Source organism: Pseudophryne corroboree, chromosome 2 (assembly GCF_028390025.1).
Source record: "Pseudophryne corroboree isolate aPseCor3 chromosome 2, aPseCor3.hap2, whole genome shotgun sequence".
NCBI lineage: Eukaryota > Metazoa > Chordata > Amphibia > Anura > Myobatrachidae > Pseudophryne > Pseudophryne corroboree.
In genome coordinates this window covers 825,798,824-825,806,866 of record NC_086445.1, presented here as the reverse complement: position 1 = coordinate 825,806,866, position 8,043 = coordinate 825,798,824, and the positions used below count along the sequence as shown (strand labels likewise).

The 8,043-nt window shown below is 43.8% G+C and overlaps 1 pseudogene; it reads right to left on the bottom strand.

Annotated features, from left to right (window-relative positions):
* Positions 1–2,530: 2,530 nt before the first annotated feature.
* Positions 2,531–2,649, bottom strand: LOC135051830 (5S ribosomal RNA; annotated as a pseudogene).
* Positions 2,650–8,043: the final 5,394 nt, after the last annotated feature.

Genomic DNA, 8,043 nt, shown 5'->3' with positions numbered 1-8,043 from the left:
CAAGCCACCGTGTATTGCCTCTGTCAATCTGTAATAAGTAGGGGTAAGGACGCTAACCATCTAGGAACATCCTCCCTTATACGTCACCTGCAGCGCATTCATCAGAAGTCATTGTCAAGTTCAGAAACTTTGGGTAAGAGCGTAAGCAGTCCACTGACACCTAAATCCCTTCTTCCTCTTGTACCCAAGCTCCTGCAAGCCACACCACCAACTCCCTCAATGTCAATTTTCTCCTCAGTCAAGAACATCAGTAGTCCTGCAGGCCATGTCACTGGCATGACTGATGAGTCCTCTCCTAATGGCTTACACCACTTAGACTCTCCTGGGGATTTGTGATATTGGACAACACCACCAGTATTTTGCATGCATTACATTTGCGCAAATTCCAGCACATCCCATGTTTTGCACATACAATTAATTTGGAGGTGCAGAAAATTTTTTAAAATGATAGGGACGTGCAGGAGATTCTGTCGATGGCCAAAAAAATTGCGGGCCACTTTTGACATTCAGAACCTGCCCTGCCATCACCTGAAGCAAGAGGTGGTAACGAGGTGGAATTCCACACTCTATATGCTTCAGAGGATGGAGCAGCAGCAAAAGGCCATTCAAGCCTATACATCCACCTATGATATAGGCAAAGGAGGGGGAATGCACCTGAATCAAGCACAGTGGAGAATGATTTCCCTGTTGTGCAAGGTTCTCCAATACTTCGAACTTGCCACATGTGAAGTCAGTTCAGACACTGCTAGCTTGAGTCAGGTCATTCCTCTCATCAAGATTTTACAGAAGCAGCTGGAGAAATTGTAGGAGTCGCTAAGACTGAGCGATTCCGCTTAACATGTGGGACTTGTGGATGGAGCTCTTCATTCACTTTGCCAGGATTCAATGGTGGTCAATCTGTTGAAATCATAGCACTACATTTTGGCCACCATGCGCGATCCTAGGTTTAAAGTCTGAAGGACCTGCCAATGATTACTGACATGTCTACTGTCACTGCATATGATGCTGTCACCATTGAAAGAATGTTGGAGGATTATACCGGTGACAGCATCCAAGTAGGCATGTCAGATACTCCGGATATATACTGGCAGGAAAAAGAGGCAATTTGGAGGCCCTTACACAAACTGGCTTTATTTTACCTAAGTTGCCCCCCTCCAGTGTGTACTCCAAAAGAGTGTTTAGTGCAGCTGGAAACCTTGTCAGTGATCGGCGTAGGAGGTTACTTCCACAAAATGTGGAGAAGATGATGTTCATCAAAATGAATTATAAATTCCTCCAGGAAAACATTTACCAGCAATTGCCTCCAGAAATTACACAGGGACCTGTGATGGTGGATTCCAGTGGGAACGAATTACTGTAATACTCTGTAAGGAGGAGGATATACACACTGAAAGGGTGAGGAATCGGAGGATGAGGACGACATCTTGTCTCTGTAGAGCCAGTTTGTGCAAGGAGAGATTAATTGTTTATTTTTTGGTGGGACCCAATCAAAGCAGTCGTGTGGCAGACCCTGTTGCTGTAATGATTGGTTTGTTAAAGTGTGCATGTCCTGTTTATACAACATAGGGTGGATGGGAGGGCCCAAGGACAATTCCATCTTGCACCTCTTATATTTTTCTTTGCATTATGTGCTCTTTGGGGCCTAGTTTTTAAAAGGGCCATCCTGTCTGACACTGCAGTGCCACTCCTAGATGGGCCAGATTTTTGTGCCGCCCACTTGTGTCACTTAGCTTAGTCATCCAGCGACCTCGGTGCAACCTTTTGGCCTAAAAATAATATTGTGATTACTGTAAATACACATCTCCAATGCTCCTTCACATTATCATCTCCTTTCTCAATTCCTATGACCCTCTAAGTTCTTATCTATTTAAAACAATGCATTTTATACTGTATGTCTTCAGGATTGGTCATTCATGTCTACAGTCATTATAATCACAAACTAAGGGAATGACAAAGCTTAGCATCCTGGACTTCCTGCATAAAGGGGTATCAAGCCTTGTCAATGGAGAGAGAAAAAGAAGGCTCTTGTGTGGGTGCACTCTTAGTTAGTTGAAAATAATCTCAAATTTATAAGGAAGAAGGATGTTAAAACATAAGTTTATTAAGTAATTTTAAAATATAAGTACCTATTAAGAAATATATGATACAAAACACATATAAAGAAAGTAATAACAGTAAATATGAAGGCAAATATATAAAAAAATTAAGGAATGTTCTTGTCCTGTCTCATGGAGCTTGATTAGAAAAGGCTGTGGACACTTTATCATCCTACACCCATTTCAGCCTGACCAGTACAGAAAATCTGTATTAATAGGTCAATGTTATAGTGAGTCTGCAATGGAAAGGTAAAAAATGAGTTGACAATGCCAAAACAATACCGATCACCAGAGATTGCGCAAGTGAATACAATAATTAGGAGACTAGAGTAGTCTAAATACTTATATGCAGTACCAGGTAGAGCTATGAAGATAGAACAAGTGGTGATGCTGCTGTTGGTGTCATATAACACACATCAAACAAGCTGACTCCTACTCTACAACACTGGGTATTCCCTGTGAGTCTCCTCCTCAGGTACTGACCCAGCCCAACACTGTTTAGCTTCCAAGATCAGACGAGATCGGGCACTGGCAGTGTGGTTTGATAGTAGAAAAGGTGGGTGAGTTGGACACCAATGAGAGTGCACCTAAGTAGGAGAGTGTCACAAAATGTCACAGAGATAAAGGTGTGGATCTGCTTTCTGCGTTAGGCCGGATGCATCAAGTCCCACTGTAGTGGTATAGTGTGCCCTGGATCGCAGATGAGAGTCCACGGAAATAAGAATAGGATGAAAGCAGAAGTAAAAAATGCATCAAATAAATGATGATATAGTTGAAATAGGAGAAATTACTGCAGTACAGCATGCAAACATATGCAGACTATAATAATTATTGCATAATTATTACCCCACAGCACGGAAGTCAGGCTGTACGCTGGTATAAAGCCCTATGTCAGCTGGACAATGTGTCTCAGGGCGCCCAGATGGCGAGTATCAAGCCTTCTAAACAGTGGAGGCATGGACAAGTGCAGAAGTTACCAATGACAAAACAAAATCGGATCCTACTTAATCCTTTCATTTTACAGAAATAACTTGCTACTTAGACACAGATTGGTGCTAGGGCAACTTCTTCACTTGTTCACTTCTCCACATCCCACCCTTCCCCTTACACAGGTAGTCCAGCATGCTCACCTTTAGCATTTCTTTAGTTTGTAACTGCAAATTTGAATGACCAGCCCTGGATACAGTTTGGGACTATGGAGAATAGGATGATTCCCAATGCTCACAGGAACCCCAGATCTGTTATTTAATGCCTGAAATTAAGACATGTAAGATGTTTTGTTCTAATTAGAGACAATCTAGGAATATATGTATAAAAACAAACAACACAAACCTATGTGGTTGTATCCTGGGTTTTCCAATAACGTAAGTCTTTTATTACCTAATAAAATAATATCTAGGTAGGATAGAAGGAACTCCTTAAGCAATCTCAATTTAAATTTGAATTATATAATTAAATGCTATAACACAGAACATCTTACTGTCATTCATTCATTCATTCATTCATTCATTCATTCATTCATTCATAGCAAATACTAACCTCTAGCACACACTTTTACCATTCCACTAATGTTGAATACTCCAAGCAATTGATAACACATTTCCACCAGAGACAGTGCCCTGTATATTTAGAAGCAAACCACTATATTACGGTACTGTTTGTAAATCAATTATAGAACACAAATACTGTAACAACAGTTTATTGCAAGGTACTCAACCTGGTTCCCCAAGGCATGCTATGAGTCCAGGTTTTAGCGATATCTAAGATGGAGCACAGATGGTTAAATCAAAATAACTGAGTTACTAATTAAGTTAGCTGCGCTCAAGTATGACTATCCTTAAAACCTGGACTGTTAATGATCCTCGAGGACCAAGGTTGGGAAGCACTGGTTTACTGAAATGAAACTTGCTGTATAAAGTGGTATGGGTTCAGTATGATTTAGCGATGGACACAATACCAACGATCATAATCCTGACATCCATTGATCTACAGTCAAAATACCAACATTCATTATGCCAACATGTTCAAAATGCCGACATAGTCAGAATACCAATATTTGAAATGCTCACATGTCAAAATGCCAACCTGAGTTTTTCTGTGTTTTTGTATCATTGTCGACATAGGTTGCCATGGACACTGTCTAAGTGTTCCGTGTCCCCTCGCATGGCATGCTGCACTCACCATGCTTCGTGCACTATGGCTTGCTGCGCTCAGCATACTGTTATATTACCCTTGCAGGTCCACTGGGATGGTAAAGTATGAACAAGTCTGTTTTTGGGCAAAAACTCCTTTAAAATGCATGTTGGTATTTCAAATGTTGGTATTCTGACTATGTCAGCATTTCAAAAATGTCAGCATAATGAATTTCGGTATTTTGACAGTGTCTGTATTTTGACTGTCGGTTAATGGCTGTCGTGATTATGACCATCGGTATTGTGTCTGTTCGGAAATTAACTGCTACACAGTGGTGTAGTATGGAGACTTTAATGAGAGAGAAACATTTTCCTCAAATCCAATGCATAGGTACAGTAAATCGAAAACTTGTTTGTGAATAAATCAAGTCTCATGCATTAAATATATAGACAATTGTAGACTTGTAAGTAGAATACTGTAAAACAATTTTGGAAGGTAGAGCAGTGATAATTGCCAATGCCGGCATCCCTAAAGTTGTACTCCAGACAGGGGAGAGGTAAGAGTGTTACTCCTCTCCCCTACCCTCTAACCCTAACCCTCCCTTCTGGGTGGTATTCATGTGACCGGCGGTCGGGAGACCGACGGTCACATGACCTACACCGACATCCCACCCCCTCACTATCCCGAAGGTCGGCATGCTGACCAACAGGGACTATTTCCACTCGTGGGTGTCCACAACACCCATAGAGTGGGAATAGAACCTGGAGCCCACAGCTTGGCGAGCACAGCGAGCCCGCAAGGGGCTTGCTGCACTCGTCCCTCCCCGCCGGGAACCCGGCGTCAGTATGCTGCCGGGATCCCGGCATCGGTATGCTGACTGGCGGGCTCCTGACTGGCGGTCAGACATACTACACCCCTCCCTTCCCACAGCCTAACCCTAACCTCCCCATTAGTGCCTGACCATAACCTTCCCCTGTGGTGCCGAAACCTAACCCCCCTTCCCTGCATCCTAAACCTAACCATCCCCCTAAGTGCTTAAACCTAACCTTGCCCCTGGTGGTGCCTAATCCTAGACCCCTCTCCCCACAGCCTAACCCCAACCTCACCCCCTGAAGCCTAACCCTAACTCCCCCGGGGCCGCAATGAAACCTAACCTCCCCATCCCTAACCCACCCACTATACTTGCGGGATGCCAGCTGTAGGCATTCGATTCTGGCATCGGTTTCCTGACCCTGTTGGGATTCCAGCGTTGGCATTCTGATGGCTGTCAGGATTCCGGCATTGGCATTGCGACTGCTGGGATCCTGACAGCTGGGATCTTGACCGCATCCCCATATAGCTGGGTGGTCTTCAGTATGCCGACTGTCGGGATCCCGGCGCACAGTATACCAGCGTCGGAATCCCGACAGCCGGCATACCGACACTTTTTCTCCCTCGTGGGGGTCCACGACCCCCCTGGAGGGAGAATAAATAGCGTGGCGTGCTGTCGGTATGCCGGCGGTCGGGCGCCGGTATGTTGGTCGCCGGGAGCCCGGCCGCCGGCATACCATACTACACCCATATAGCTTATGGGTGTTTTGGCAGTTCATCAACAGGAACAGCAGTAAGATTAACTTGCAGTGCTGGATTAGCAGGGAACAGACCAGCAACAGCACTCTAGTGGCATTGACTAGCCCAAAATTACAGAAGCAAGCTAACATCCTATCTGTGAGATATGTATTTTGTTAATTTTAACTCTACACACTTCACAATTTCTGAAACTGATTTTGTGAGTTTTCTGTTTAGTTGTATTCAGAAAGGGGGGCTTTAGACATTAGGAAGCTGAAGGTTTTTTTTGTTTTTTTTTTGTTTTGGGGGTGTTATTAAGTATATCATTATATCTTTTGACTGACATGTTCAGCAACAGCATTGAACAAAGAAAGCTTCTATCATACTCTATCACTTGCATGAATTGATAAAGAATTATATTTACTACTGTATAATGCAGGGGTGGGGAACCTTTTTTCTACCAAGGGCCATTTAGCCATTTATAAAATCCTTCGGGGGCCATACAAAAATTATCAACTTAAAATTAGCCTGCCCCTAGTAGTTATGCCCCAGTAGATATTAGAGATGAGCGGGTTCGGTTTCTCGGAAACCGAACCCCCCGAACTTCAGCCTTTTTACACAGATCCGAGGCAGACTCGGATCTTCCCGCCTTGCTCGGCTAACCCGAGTGCGCCCGAACGTCATCATCCCGCTGTCGGATTCTTGCGAGGCTCGTATTCTATCGCGAGACTCGGATTCTATATAAGGAGCCGCGCGTCGCCGCCATTTTCACACGTGCATTGAGATTGATAGGGAGAGGACGTGGCTGGCGTCCTCTCCGTTTAGAGTAGACTAGAGAGTAGTAGAGAGTAGAGACACTTGATTTACTAATTTTGGGGAGCATATTAGGACGGAGTACTACTTGCTGATAGTGTGACCAGTGACCACCAGTTTAATTAATCCGTTCTCTGCCTGAAAAAAAACGATACACAGTGTGACACAGTCACATACCATATCTGTGCTCAGCCTCAGTGTGCCCTCAGTGTGCTGCATCATCTATGTAATACTGTATATCTGACTGTGCTGAGTGCTCACTGCTCACACAGCTTAATTGTGGGGGAGACTGGGGAGCAGTTATAGCAGGAGTACATATTTTAACAGTGCACACTTTTGCTGCCAGAGTGCCAGTGCCAGTGTGACTGACCAGTGACCACTACTACTTGCTGATAGTGTGACCAGTGACCACCAGTTTAATTAATCCGTTCTCTGCCTGAAAAAAAACGATACACAGTGTGACACAGTCACATACCATATCTGTGCTCAGCCTCAGTGTGCCCTCAGTGTGCTGCATCATCTATGTAATACTGTATATCTGACTGTGCTGAGTGCTCACTGCTCACACAGCTTAATTGTGGGGGAGACTGGGGAGCAGTTATAGCAGGAGTACATATTTTAACAGTGCACACTTTTGCTGCCAGAGTGCCACTGCCAGTGCCAGTGTGACTGACCGGTGACCACTGACCACCAGTATATTGTGATTGTCTGCCTGAAAAAGTTAAACACTCGTCGTGTGGTGTTTTTATTCTATAAACGCATTCTGCTGACAGTGTCCAGCAGGTCCGTCATTATATAATATATACCTGTCCGGCTGCAGTAGTGATATATATATATTTTTTATATCATTATCATCCAGTCTATATTAGCAGCAGACGCAGTACGGTAGTCCACGGCTGTAGCTACCTCTGTGTCGGCAGTCGCTCGTCCATCCATAATTGTATACCACCTACCCATGGTGTTTTTTTTTTTTCTATCTTCTTGATACTAGTAGCTTACTTTAGGAGTCTGCAGTGCTGAGCTGACAGTGTCCAGCAGGTCCGTCATTATATAATATATACCTGTCCGGCTGCAGTAGTGATATATATATATTTTTTATATCATTATCATCCAGTCTATATTAGCAGCAGACGCAGTACGGTAGTCCACGGCTGTAGCTACCTCTGTGTCGGCAGTCGCTAGTCCATCCATAATTGTATACCACCTACCTGTGGTGTTTTTTTTTTTTTTTTCTATCTTCTTGATACTACTAGTAGCTTACTTTAGGAGTCTGCAGTGCTGAGCTGACAGTGTCCAGCAGGTCCGTCATTATATAATATAAACCTGTCCGGCTGCAGTAGTGATATATATATATATTTTTTATATCATTATCATCCAGTCTATATTAGCAGCAGACGCAGTACGGTAGTCCACGTCTGTAGCTACCTCTGTGTCGGCAGTCGCTCGTCAATCC